Below are 14,363 nucleotides of genomic sequence, written 5' to 3'. Positions count from 1 at the left end.
GAGAGTATATTGGCCAGGACAATATTTCAGTTAAGCAAAAGGGGACCTGGGCCTCAAGACTGTTCCTGACCTCAAAGCTGAAAGGGCAGAATGCCGTAAGGAAGTACACCTGGTCAACAGAGCAGGAAAAAGCTGTACCTGAGCCATGCACATCAACGCAGCTTGCTGGCCAACAGACTGTGCTGGAACGTTCCTCTCCAGTACCATCCCAGAACTACAAGCTGGGCTGTTGGCAGATCTGCAGGTCTCCAAAAGCCCAGAGAGAGAGAGAGAGAGATCTTCTCTGGCCCATCTCTAGACTATACTGCATTGCATGCACATCCACCTTACTTCTAAGCATTGGTAGAGTCTTGACATTACTCACAGACTCAGAAGAGACCATCAGTCCTCATCAGAAAGAGGCAGTGCCTGAAACCAACATGAAACCGTGGAGATGCCACCCAAAACCCCACCACAAGCCAAAGTCTGGAAGAATGCAGCTGCTAAATAGACAAGATTCAAAGGAGAATTTTGTCTCTGGGTGAACACAAGTACAGCAAAATGGACAACACCGTGGGTCACAAGATAGATTTTCTGTCAAGGTCTGCTAATTAATTAATGTCAAAATTAATCAAGTCCCTAAATCGGGACATGAAATATGTTTACTAGAAGATTAGATGATGAAAAAGAAGCCACTTATTACTGGTATTTGCTGCAGAGTCTCAGAGAAAAAGGAGAACATTTTACACCACTCAGAATGGACATTAGATTTGAATAAAATACTTGATTTCAGATGACTTGTAGAATCCCACCCTCAAGGCAACATTGTGATGGCGATCAAGAGACCTCAAAACTGAAAAAAGAAAATAGAAAAAGATGTAGGAAATTACAGCTCTAAACAGAGAAAGCAGCCTGCTGCCGTGTAGAGCTGAGCCAGACAAGTCTGGGGGGACACTACAAGGTTCTAACCCAGAACTACAAAAGCAGGTCTTGAAGGAGAAAGCAAAACGAAACTATGAAGGCAAATGGAATAACACTGCAGGAATTAAAGATGGTATCAAGTGGGGAAGCAACTTGGATAGAAGCAGCTCTTTTCTTTTTACCACTTCAGGTAGAATTCCAAAAAGCATGCATTGAGCACAGACTTCTGGCTGATGCTGTGAACAGATGGTACCTAGGAAGGAATAAATCAGAGGAGGGTGTAATGTACCTGTAAAATATGTGAAAAGGTGTGGTAGCAGTAGGATCTCATGAGATTTATTAGTTGGAATTGGTGGAGAGACCTCTGTGTTCAGGCACAATTACACTGAAAAAAAAATGGAATAATTCTTACAAGATTAGACCAATCCTTCACATTAGATAATATGCTGGAATTAATGGCTTGCCTGAAGTTCGTCTATGAAAACTAGAAAGAAAATACAGTGACATAGAAAACTTCCAGCTAAACCTTAACCAATACCCTGGGATGCCATGCAGAGCTGAATAAGGTAGCATTAGAGAATCATGAATGGTTTCAGTTGAAAGGGTCCTCAAAGCCCATCCAGTGCCACCCCCTGCCATGGGCAGGGACACCTCCCACTGGATCAGGGGCTCCAAGCCCCATCCAACCTGGCCTGGAACCCCTCCAGGGATGGGGCAGCCACCACTGCTCTGGGCAACCTGGGCCAGGGCCTCCCCACCCTCACAGCAAAACATTTCTCCCTAAGATCTCATCTCAATCTCCCCTTTTTTCAGCTGGAAACCATTCCCCCTTGTCCTCTCCCTGCACTCCCTGATCCAGAGCCCCTCCCCAGCTTTCCTGGAGCCCCTTTCAGTGCTGGAAGCTGCTCTAAGTTCTCCCCACAGCTTTCTCTTCTCCAGGCTGAACAACCCCAACTCTCAGCCTGTCCTCCTACAGGAGGTTCTCCAGCCCTTGGATCATCTCCGTGGCCTCCTCTGGACTCGCTCCAACAGCTCCATGTCCTTCCTGTGCTGAGGACTCCAGAACTGGACATGGGGCTCCAGATGGGGTCTCACCAGAGCAGAGGGGCAGAATCCCTCACCCTGCTGGTCCCTCTGCTTTAGATGAAGACCGGAACGTCAAAAAAAACCCAAACCTTGATGTGCTTTGGTTTGTTTGAATGAGGGAAACGCAGAAAAAGGAAAAGAATGGCAAAGAGCAAAAGCAATGTTGTTTAAACGCATGTTCTGCTCCCCACTAGAGGGCTGTAAGAGAAGTGTTTATTAAAACAAAATTATATGCTATTTCATTTTTGTTGTAATCACAACCCAGACGCGGTCTTTCTAGAAACTGCAGCGGCTGAATGAAACCTGACAAATCCAGCTGAGATCTGATGCCTTGGGTGTCAACTGCAGAGACAATATTTTGACTATTTAAAATGTTGGCTTTTCATTTGTTAAAAAATACAATATTAAACATATTCACTTGTGCCAGAATGCACAAATTGTTGTCAAAGCCTTAAAAAGGGGGGAGCCTAAAAAAAAAGGGAAGAGCCTAATTCACAATTTAACTGCACAGAATTATGAACCGAGCACATCAAAACTGAGACTGCTGAAATGTTTAATGGCAGCTTAAACTCAGACAACGTGGCCGCAGCTGGTGAGCGCTGTGGAGAAAGGGCAATGGACTGGAGAGGAAATAAACTGTAAGAGTCGAAAATCCATGCAGAGATATCAGCAGACTGATCATAGCAATCAGATACAGCGATCATGGAACGGTTTGGGTTGGAAGGGACCTCAAAGCCCATCCAGTCCCACCCCCTGCCATGGGCAGGGACACCTCCCACTGGATCAGGGGCTCCAAGCCCCATCCAACCTGGCCTGGAACCCCTCCAGGGATGGGGCAGCCACCACTGCTCTGGGCAACCTGGGCCAGGGCCTCCCCACCCTCACAGCAAAACATTTCTCCCTAAGATCCCATCTCACTCTCCCCTTTTTCAGCTGGAAACCATTCCCCCTTGTCCTGTCCTTGCAGACCCTGTTCAAGAGCCTCTTCCCAGCTTTTCCGTAGCCTCTTTCAGTACTGGAAGCTGCTCGAAGGTTTAGGGGCCAAAAGCAGAAGCCAGTTTGACTGTTTGTGCATGGACCCACCCTGGAGGTGGGAATGTGGTTGTGTGGGAACCCAAAGTTCAGGAGGCTGGTGAGCACCAGGCTGAAATCAGCTTCTGAGGTTGTCTCTGAGGCGAAGGGCTTTTCTCTGACGGGAAGGGCAGCTGTAACGAGGGCTGCAATAGCTTGTGTGTCTTTGATGTCTAGGGCAGGACAGATTGTCTGAGGGCTGGAGCAACTGCTCTAAGAGGCCAGGCTGAGAGAGTTGGGGTTGTTCAGCCTGGAGAAGGCTCCAGAGATTCCTTAGAGCAGCTTCCAGGACTGAAAGGGGCTCCAGGAAAGCTGGGGAGGAGCTCTGGATCAGGTTGTGCAGGGAGAGGAAAAAGGGGAACGGTTTTCAGCTGCAAGAGGGGAGATTGAGATGATATCTTAGGGAGAAATGTTTTGCTGTGAGGGTGGGGAGGCCCTGGCCCAGGTTGCCCAGAGCAGTGGTGGCTGCCCCATCCCTGGAGGGGTTCAAGGCCAGGTTGGATGGGGCTTGGAGCCCCTGATCCAGTGGGAGGTGTCCCTGCCCATGGCCTCTGCTCTGAGGTCCCTTCCAACCCAAACAGTTCCATAGTTCTGTGAAAATAGAATAAGTCCAAATAGGTATTCTGTATAAATGTTAAAATGGAGGTGACAGGTAATAAGTGTAACCAGATATTGGGGTTTTTTTTTTTTGTGGAAATGTCTATGATTTTAAATCTTTTAAAACGCAAAGAAACCCTGTTAACAGTAAGGATTTAAACACTCGATCCCCTTTCTGAATCTCTCTCTGCGGAAGACACTAAAGCTCTTCCCAAAGATACCCCTTCTCTCCCCCTTTTCCCATCCCAATTGGGGGCTCATTTCCCCCACGGGGCCAAGAAGGCAGAGTGGGAGCCACAAAAATACCCCAACCCCCCCGATTCTGAGTCTGCAAAGGAGGCGGGGGTGGTAAAACCTGAGTTTATTATTTTATTAAAATATAGGGTTTCGCAGCCCGCCAGCTGGAGGACTGATGGCCATAGAGTGCAGTTCCAGAAGACTGAGTGGCGCTGGACTACCCTAGAGCGCGCGCCCTGGAGGACTGAGCGGCGCCGCCGAATCATAGAGTGCGGTCCCCGGAGGACTGAGCGGCACTTCCCGTCCGGGGGGCGGCCCAGAGGGCCGTGGCAGTTCCCGCTCCGGGTAGCCATGGCGCCTCCTGTTGTGGCTGGAAAGCTGCCTGACAGAGAGAGACCCGGGGTTGTGGGTCAACAGCGGCTGAATATGAGCCAGCAGTGGCCCAAGTGGCCAAGAAAGCCAGTGGCATCCCGGCCTGTATCAGAAACAGCGTGGCCAGCAGGAGCAGGGAAGGGATTGTGCTTCTGTACTTGGCATCGGTGAGGCCGCACCTCAAATCCTGCGCTCAATTTTGAGCCCCTCAGTCCAAGAAGGACATTGAGGGGCTGGAGCGCATCCAGGGAAGGGGACGGAACTGGAGAACAATGGGTATGAGGAGCGGCTGGGGGAGCTGGGGTCGTTTAGTACGGAGAAAAGGAGGCTGAGGGGAGACCTCATTGCTGCCTACAACTGAAAGGAGGTTGCAGGAGAGCAGGTGTGGGGCTCTTCTGCCCAGTAACAAGGGATAGGACAAGAGGAAATGCCCTCAACTTGTGCCAGGGCAGGTTCACATTGGTTACTAGGAAAATATTTTTCACTGAAATGTTCTCGGGCACTGGCAGAGGCTGCACAGGGAGGTGGTAGAGGCGCCATCCCTGGAGGTGTTTAAAAGACAGGTAAATGATCAGGGATATGATTTAGTGGTGGATAGGGCTGGTTGAAGTTGATGATTTCAAAGGTCTTTTCCAACCTAGGGATTCTGTGATTCCTGAGGGGACCCTGTGGGGCTGCTGTTCCATCATCCCCTGCACTGTGGGGCCGGCGCTGATTCCCAGGGAGAATCCTAGCTCTCTACAGCCGCTGGGAAGGGGTGAAGGAGCTGCAAGCAGAGGCAACGGGAAAGGTGAGTTCCCCCTCAGGAGTGGGAATTGGGAGCCTGTTGTCCATGTGGAACCAGTCGGGTATTTTTATAGTCAGTGCCTCCCAGTGCTCCCATTCTGCTTCCCAGCTGGGAATTTTCATTGTGATGTTGCTGCTGTGGCATCATTAATACATCAATTTAACATTGCTGGTGTTCAATACGTCAGAGGCACTGACAAGGCCCAGTTTGTGTTCTAAACACTTTTAAAATTCAATTTACCTGTTTACTCATCAGGTTTGACCTTTGGTTTAGCTCTGCTTTGGGAGTCGTTGATCCCTGGGGTTCCCCAATGGCTCTGTTTAAACAGCGCGCTGTTAGTTTTCTCATTTTATTCTGAATCTAAACCCTTTAACCCTTCTCTCTGGTGTCACATGGTAGGACACAAGGGAATGGCAGGCAGATGGTCAGGAGGAGAAGGTTCTTCGCCCCAGAGAGTGGTGGAGCACTGGAACAGCTCCCAGGGAAGCAGTCACGGCCCCAGGCCTGACAATATTCCAGAAGCATTTGGCCAAGGCCCTCAGCCCCACGGTGTGAATGTTGGGGTGTCCTTTGCAGGGACGGGAGTTGGACTCGATGACCCTTGTGGGTCCCTTCCGACTCAGGATGTTCTATGATTCTATAACACCATCAGTTCTAGTTAGGAATCATCACCACCTGGGAATTTCCTTAATACCTACATGGAAACACAGCCATTATTTAACGACTCATTTGTGTTTCTCTTTATTTCAAGACCTAAAGCTTTGATTACTGGTTTGGTTCTAAGCAGAAGCTGTTGTTGCCTCTGGATGAACCTGCAGCTGTGTTGTAATTCCAGCATTAAACTCTCCCGATCACCTTCCCAATTCTTTTTTTCCTATTAAATTCTCAAGCATTCTTATCTTGCTTCCATTTGGGAGTCATTCATGCCTGAAATTTATTTAATAACAGCTACATTTACCTTTAGCTATTAATGACTCTCGTTTTCCATCAAATGATTGCCCATTGGGAATAATTACTGCTGCGTTCGTTAAGTGACACCTATGATTTAATTTAGTCGTGACTCATTGCTAAACAATATTTCTTTTATTTGTTTGCACTTTATTGTTTGAGCCTTCACTTTACCGCTCAGTGAGGTCAAAGAGTGCTTATGATTAATTTTTCCTTTTAATACTCACCAGAGTTCTTTCTCTATGGATATTTTAACCCAATTAGTGCTCTCTTAATTTATATTTTGCAGCTTATAATTTTATAATATAAACTAGGAGTAATTTGTCAAGTTTTGTGGAGTAGCAGGGGTCCAGGTATTATTTACTCACAATGTTTGTTCCAGTTACTGTTAAGTAAGTTTTTATTCTGGATGTTTTACAGTAAATAAAAAGCAATAAAAATCAAAATAATGGAAGCCAAGGATGTTGGAAATCCCAGGAAGAACAGTAGGAGCACCGTGGTGTGACCAGAGGTTGGACAAGCACTTCGGGCCAGCTTGGTTGCTCCAGGATTTCACACTTCAGCTCTGCCAAGCCCTGTTTTCTGGGGACACCCACGTTCCCAGGGGAGAAAACGTGCGTGCAGCAGCTACAACGAAGCATCAACCTGTGCGAGACACGCAGCCACGCTTTGAGCACATCGGAGCAGAGATGCAGGTGAGCACTGAGGAGAGGTGAGGAGGCAGGAGTGGCAGCAGAGAGAGGGAAAATTCCCAGCTACGTGCCGTGCACATCTGTTTGTTACTGCAAGTGATGAGTTTTCACCACATCCTTGCAGCTGCCCCTTTGGGACTGGTGGAGAAGGCCACCTTGCAAAGAGTTTGGGATCTCGGCTGCCTCTCCCTGCCAGCCGCAGACCTGCAGTCACCGGAGCAGTGGCTGAGTCATGTCTGCCTTCGCTGCGGATGTGGTGACCCTTTATCAGCCTTCGCCCTCTGTTCTCAGCTCCTTGGCTGTTCATTTATCTGTACCAGCACCAATTTGAGGTTTAACATGGCCAGATGCTGGGTCCTGCACTTGGGGCACAACAACCCTGTGCAGCTACAGACTGGAGGAAGAGTGGCTGGAGAGCTGCACAGAGGAGAAGGCCCTGGGGGTGTTGGTTGGCAACCGACTGAACATGAGCCAGCAGTGGCCCAGGTGGCCAAGAAGGCCAATGGCATCTTGGCTTGGATCAGACACGGCGTGACCAGCAGGTCCAGGGAGGGGATTCTGCCCCTGGACTGGGCACTGGTGATGGCACACCTCAAATCCTGTTCTGGGCCCCTCGCTCCAAGAAGGATGTTGAGGCTCTGGAGTGTGTCCAGAGAAGAGCAACGAAGCTGGTGAGGGGCTGGAGAACAAGTCTTATGAGGAGCGGCTGAGAGAGCTGGGGTTGTTTACCCTGGAGAAGAGGAGGCTGAGGGGAGACCTTATTGCTCTCTACAACTACCTGAAAGGAGGTTATGGAGAGCAGAGAGCTGGGCTCTTCTCCCAGGTGACAGAGGACAGGACAAGGGGGAATGGCCTCAAGCTGCACCAGGGGAGGGTCAGGGTGAACATCAGAAAAAGATTTTTTCTGATTGGGCTTATTGGGCACTGGCAGAGGCTGCCCAGGGGGGTGGTGGAGTCCCCATCCCTGGATGTGTTTAAAAGACGGGTGGAAATGAGGTGCTCAGGGACACGGTTTAGTGGTTGATAGGAATGGTTGGACTCGATGATCCTGGAGGTCTTTTCCAACCTAGTGATTTTGTGGTCGTGACTCCCAGTCACCCCGTCGCCCCTGTGAGCACCCAACGAGTGTCTCCTCAGGTATGTTGGAGGGTGTTTCACTACTGGTGTATAAGCTTGCCTCGCCAGTCCATCCAATCTGCACACAGAATGCCTTTTCTCCTCTATATGGAAGCAGATCCAATGAACCTGTGTCCAAGTGTCCACAGCTTCACACGTGATGCTCTGCTCCTGTGTGCTGGAGATGCCATTTGCTCTCCAGGAATGGAGACTTTTTTCTTCCATTTCAAGGGAACAAACCCTGGAATGCAATAGGCTGCTACAGGGCTCTTGGAATCTAAACATGCAGTGAGCATGTTGGAGAGCTGTGCTTAATTGGAGCTGATAATGATGTATCTGGTGGCGCTGTGGGAATCTGAGTGCAGGGCTTTGCTGCTGGAGCAGGGAAGGGCTGTAACTGGGGTTGAGCTGTCATTCTCTTTTGCTTTCTAGTTAAACTTCCTGTCAGCTCCCACTGAGACGTTGTGCAGGTGAGAAGATCGCAGGAAGTGTCCAGGATTCTGTGATATGTTGTACAGTTTGTTTTACCGGCTCCAGGAACTGTTTGTCATGGGCTCAAACCTGGAGTAGACATAAGACATGTTGCAGATGTTGTCACAGAATCACAGAATAGGTTGGGTTGGAAGAGATCTCAAAGCCCATCCAGTTCCACCCCCTGCCATAGACAGGGATAAATCCCACTGAATCCGGCTGCTCCAAGCCCCATCCAACCTGGCCTGGAACACCTCCAGGGATGGGGCAGCCACCACTGCTCTGGGCAACCTGGGCCAGGGCCTCCCCACTCTCATCGTGAAGAAACTCTTCCGTGTGTCTAGAGAAATTCTTCCTTATGTCTAGGAAGAACCCCTGGCAATGTCAGGAAGAACCCCTTGTGCCAGCCTCCTTTTTTTATACATAAAAATGAGGGGTTTTTTTCATTTTCAATCTCTCCTGCCTGTATATATAGTTTTTCATATTCTTTAATCCCCTCCTCATGAATTTCCAGGCTGGTTTTCACTTGTGATCTCCCCTCTTTTGAGGGGACCTCCACATCACCCACTCACCTGCTCTTTCTCTGTTTCATCACACACACAGACTCAGTGACATTGGGGCTCCCCAAACGATGTCATCACACTAGACGCTCTCCCTCTTTTTTTTTTTTTTTTTAAAACCCTAAAAAGGTACAACACCAGAGGTAAAAAACGAGGGAAATGGGGGGACATCGCCCCCAAAAGGTGGTGCCGGGCTGCAGTATCGCGATTTGGCCGCCGGGTGGCAGCAAGTGCAGCCCCCAGTGGTGCTGGAAGAGGTCAGGGAAGTGGGTGAGAAGGGTTTGTTCGTGGAGTGATGTTCAGCTCTCATCACCCACAGCTTAGGAGCTCATCCCTCAGGATAACGAAACCAGCACCGGTCCAAGAAAGGCCAAAGGCAGCTTCTCTCTGTCAGCCACCTGGCCTTGATCACCTCCAGGGATGGGGCAGCCACCACTGCTTTGAGAAACCTGGGCCAGGGCCTCTCTACCCTCACAGGAGAACATTTCTTCCTAAGATCTCATCTCAATCTCCCCTCTTTCAGCTGAAAACCGTTCCCCCTTGTCCTATCCCTCCACTCTCTGATCGAGAATCCCTCCCCAGCTTTCCTGGAGCCCCTTTCAGTACTGCAAGGCTGCTCTAAGGTCTCCTTGGAGACCTCAGATATTTATATTCATTAAAGATGAATATTAGATGTTTATATTCATTAAAGAAATCGCATAAAGAGGATGAACTGTTTTCTTTATCTGCACCCTCGTCTGCTTGGCTCAATACAAACAGAAAATTAATCAGCCATACTGAGAAAAGCTTTTATAAGTTACCATAAATCAATCAGACCATCAAAAAGATGATCTGATCAAGTCGGTTCAATTATTCAGACTAGGGCAAGCTAAATTCTTTCATGTTACCTGAACTGGAAACCTTCTGCTGTACCAGTCCTTTGGTAGCAACCCACTCAGCTAAGGAAGTGATTCATTCAGGCTTTATTCTTGTTTTTCAATTTAAACTTTTCAATTGGAACTTCTTGGATAATAAAATCTTCTAAGTCTGGTATTAACCAGAAGGAAAACTAGTATCCTGTCCAGGCTGTTCTGTGGGGTAGGAACGGCTGTAGAAGTACCCTCAGCCATGTTCGACACTGGGTAACAGCAGATGTATGTTGTCCACTTAGGTTTGGCATCATGAAGTTTCAAAACGATGGTGCCTCTGATGATTTTTCATGCTGTCCTTGCTCAGTTGATGCTTCATTCTCATTGCATTCTGCTCCTGTTCTTTCACATCCCTTACAAACCCAAATGCAAGATGACCTGTCCACGGCAGGGGATTTAGAACTGGATGATCTTTAAGGTGTCTTCCAACCCAAACCATTCCATCATTCTATGATTCTATGCCAGGGTTTCCCACCATTTTCTTGTCTGGACTTTCACTGGGATATCAGATGTACACACACATCCTCTTACAACTCCTCTCCTGTTCTCTGAAGACCCAAGACCTCACAGAATCACTGGATGTCCTGAGTTGGAAGTGACCCACAAGGACCATTGAGTCCAGCTCCTATCCCTGCACAGGCCAACTCCAGCATTCACACCATGGGTCTGAGGGCATTGTCCAAATGCTTGTGGAATATTGTCAGGCTCAGTGCCGTGACTGCATCCCTGCGGAGCTGTTCAGTGCTCCACCACCATCTGGGTGAAGAACCTTTTCCTAATGTCCAACCTAACCCTCCCCTGGCATCTTGCTGCCATTCCTTCGCAACCTATTGTTGGTCACCAGAGAGAACTCGGCACCTGCCCCTCCTCCTCCCCTTGTGAGGGAACAGTAAACTTCTATAAGGTCTCCCCTCAGTCTCTTCTTCTCCAGGCTGAACAGACCAAGTGACCTGACCTTCACAAACCCTTTCTCCCAGCCTCTCTGTATCTCATTCCTGACTCGGCCTACACCCCCGGTTCCTTGTCTCCCATCAATGACATGGTTTGCTTTGCAGTTGCGATGCTGTGCTGGCATCCTGACTGCTCTCAGGGGCTCATCCTGAGCCGAATGTCAACTGTTCTTCCTTCTGAAGCTGCTGTGCAGTTAATACATCCTCCCTGAAAACAAAAACCATCAGACCAAGCAGATGAAGGGCCACACAGATGAGCCTTTCAACTTCAAGCCTCAGCCCTGAAGCCACCCTAAAGATACAGAGACCTTATCCCTCATCAAACACAACTCGAGTGCTGCTGTGCTTGGCTATTGTTCTTGGGCAAGTCTCAGCTTGGAGCAGTGACGGCCGGATCTGAGGAGGAAGGAGCAGCTGAGAGCCAGCTGGCAGAGGCACTGGATATGCTCCTGTTTGCTCACTTTGTCTCGGTGGCATCCAAAAGCCTCTCACACCAGCAAAGCAAACAGATCGCAAGGTGTTGAGGTTTTTTGCTACCCCTGGGACCTCTGATAAGGGGATGGAGGCTCTAGACATTAGGAAGAAATTCTTCACAATGAGGGAAGATTTAGACTAGACATTAGGAGGAAATTCTTAACCAGGTTGCCCAGAGCAGTGGTGGCTGCCCCGTCCCTGGAGGGGTTGAAGGCCAGGTTGGATGGGGCTTGGAGCCCCTGAGCCAGTGGGAAGTGTCCCTGCCCATGGCAGGGGGTGGAACTGGATGATCTTTAAGCTCGCTTCCAACTCAAACCATTCTACGATTCTATGAAAGGAAATATGTTCTGCATTTAAAGGGTGCTCCGGCTCAGAGCAGCTGCGCAGGGAGCCAACTCAGTCGGCGCACGCATGACTGAGCTGCAGGCACTCGCAGCGCTGTGAGTGATGTCAGTGCTACCTGGATGTTTCCATTCCTCCCCTGCTGTGAAGGCAGGAGGAATCTACAGGTGGTTGAAGTTCAGTTTCCCTTCCAGAGCCACCTGGCCTGGAGCTGGATCCCAGCAGAGCTTTGAAACTTGGGTGTTCCCCAAACCAAGTGTGCTGAGGTAGAGCATGAACAGCAACAAGAAATCCTTTCTCTCCCTGTGAGTGGGTTTGCTCCAGAGCTCCAAAGCGATGGATAAAGTCTGTGACAGTGGGGATGACACAAGAAAGACTGAAGTGTTATGATTTGGACCAAAACACGTAAACCCAAATTTCCTATGGAAAATCCCTGGAGATTCTAGTTCTCAAAGAGAAATCCACACCTCCCAGGGCTGGCAACTCTTTTCAAACTCAGTTTTCCTCCCTGCTAATCTGCTGGCTACAAAAGAGATGCCTCTTCCCAGGGAGTGAGTGCTTCCAAGCCCATCTGAGGAGAAAGGTGATTTCGGTTTGGGGGTTTGGTTTATTTATCTATTTGTTTATTCTTAGTGTTTTGTTTTTCTGTTTGCAGGAGATCCACTCATTTTCAAGACACTGACCATGCCCACCTCACCAATGCAATTTCAGTATCTCAGTTTCCAGGAGGGAAGATGGTCTCAGAAGAGCTCAGCACGTGATGTCCTCAGCGCCTGCAGGTGACTGGCACAAGGGGTTTCATCCTGACCTTACATCTGCAGTGTGGCTGAGGAGAAGTCTCGTGTCTCCTCCAGCTTTGAGCCCCTGACAAATCGTTCCTGGAAGTGGTGAAACAAATTGTACAACATATATAGACATTTAGAGGCCATTAACCCTGCGACATTATGAGTTGGGTACAAAGTCCATGTATTCCTACATTTTCACACATCTAGGTTAGAAGCCATCTTCTGTGATCAATATAAAGAAAAATCATTATCATACAGTCACAGAATAGTTTGGGTTGGAAGGGTCCTCAAAGCCCATCCAGTTCCACCCCCTGCCATGGGCAGGGACACCTCCCACTGGATCAGGGGCTCCAAACCCCATCCAACCTGGCCTTGAACCCCTCCAGGGATGGGGCAGCACCACTGCTCTGGGCAACCTGTTCCAGGGCCTCCCCACCCTCACAGCAAAACATTTCTCCCTAAGATCTCATCTCAATCTCCCCTCTTGCAGCTGAAAACCATCTTCCCTCATTCTATCCCTGCACTCCCTGATCCAGAGCCCCTCCCCAGCTTCCCTGGAGCCCCTTTCAGCACTGGAAGCTGCTCTAAGGTCTCCCCAGAGCCTTCTCCAGGCTGAACCATTTCTGTCTCTCTCTTAATTCATTAAATTTTCAGTTTTCAAAGCAGCCCCGTCTCTCCTGTGCTCCATCCGTTACATTTTACAGATTTCAGAACTTGGTTTCAATACTTGGCACTACTCAATTCAAGTCTGAGGTTGGAAATATCGAATGCATTAAGAATACACCTACGTGGAGATGGATATGTCTCTTTCATTGGAAATTCTGTAATTTCAAACTGCATTTTCGTTCCAGTTTGGAGCAAAATGGCACATGGAGAAATTCAGCACTAGCTGAGATGTTTTAACAGTTCTTTTAAGTTACTTGAAGCACTCTGTTGCCATTTTGACAGTCTTCTTTCATATTCCTGTTGTAATTTATTGCATCTAGTCATAATTTTCTTCGCAAAAAATATTTTGGAGAGAAAAATGGAAATGTGAAGTTTTTGTCACTTTAAAATGGAACACTTCAGCCTGATATATATTTATAATTAGCAGGGCTGGATCCATGGTTGGACTCGATCTTAAAGGTCTTTTCCAACTGAAACCATTCTGTGATTTGCATGTTTGACTTTGCATTCGGAATACAATGAGTAAAATCCAACACGATTCTGATGAAAGCTTAGATTTCAATAAAACAGCATTTTCTAAGAGGAAAATGTATGACAATGGACAATGTATGACAATGTATGACAGCACGATTCTGGACTGACTTGTTCTACTCCGTTTTGACTTGGTGACTCCTGCAATCCTTTGCCTTAGCTTTGATGTCACTTCAGTGAAGGTACAAGGTGGACAACTGCTCCTTGGAGGTGATGTTCACCTCAAACCTTGTGTATGCTTAGTCATCGCCAGTGATGGGCACAGGGTTTTGACCACCTCAGAGAAGCTCTGAGCTGGATAAACCTGGGAAATGAAACACCTCTTGCGCGTGGCTGGATGGTTTGAGGTGCCCTGGGGAGCAGGGTAGAGGATTTCAATCTCCTGACCTTAAGGCTGGCTTGCACTTATATGAATCCTTGCTAGAAGGAAAACTAAAAAGACCACTTTAATAGAATCATTAAGATTAAAAAAGACTTCTAAGCCCATCCAGTCCAGCAATACCATTCCTACTAAACCATGTCCTGAAGTGCCACATACACACATTTTTGAACACATCCAGGGAAGGAGACTCCACCACTGCCCTGGGCAGCCTGTTGTTGATATTATTGTTAATAATAATAATAATAATAATAATAATAATAATAATATTCATTTCCACTACCAGCTATTGCTCTTTTATTTAGACATCTCGGGTGTGATACAAAGCTATTTCTTCTTCAAGCTTGCTGTAGCCCAAGCTTTCTTTTTAAGAGCAACAACCCCTGCTATCCTAATTAAGCAGGAGGAAAACAGATGTGCACACCAAGAAGATCCTTAGAATTCCTGACGGTTTTATCTTCTTTTGGCTAATGAAAAGCTCTCTCACTGTT

At 48.1% G+C, this 14,363-nt stretch overlaps 1 long non-coding RNA gene across 1 annotated transcript; it reads left to right on the top strand.

Annotated features, from left to right (window-relative positions):
• Nucleotides 1-5,882: 5,882 nt before the first annotated feature.
• LOC128849287 (uncharacterized) lies at nucleotides 5,883-14,122 on the top strand. Its single transcript, XR_008447311.1, has 3 exons — nucleotides 5,883-6,509; nucleotides 6,547-6,693; nucleotides 12,167-14,122. It is a non-coding gene; the product is annotated as an uncharacterized LOC128849287 (long non-coding RNA).
• Nucleotides 14,123-14,363: the final 241 nt, after the last annotated feature.

This window comes from Cuculus canorus, chromosome 27 (assembly GCF_017976375.1).
Source record: "Cuculus canorus isolate bCucCan1 chromosome 27, bCucCan1.pri, whole genome shotgun sequence".
Taxonomy (NCBI): domain Eukaryota; kingdom Metazoa; phylum Chordata; class Aves; order Cuculiformes; family Cuculidae; genus Cuculus; species Cuculus canorus.
Note: the sequence above shows the minus strand (reverse complement) of the source record. Positions and strands in the feature narration are given on the sequence as shown.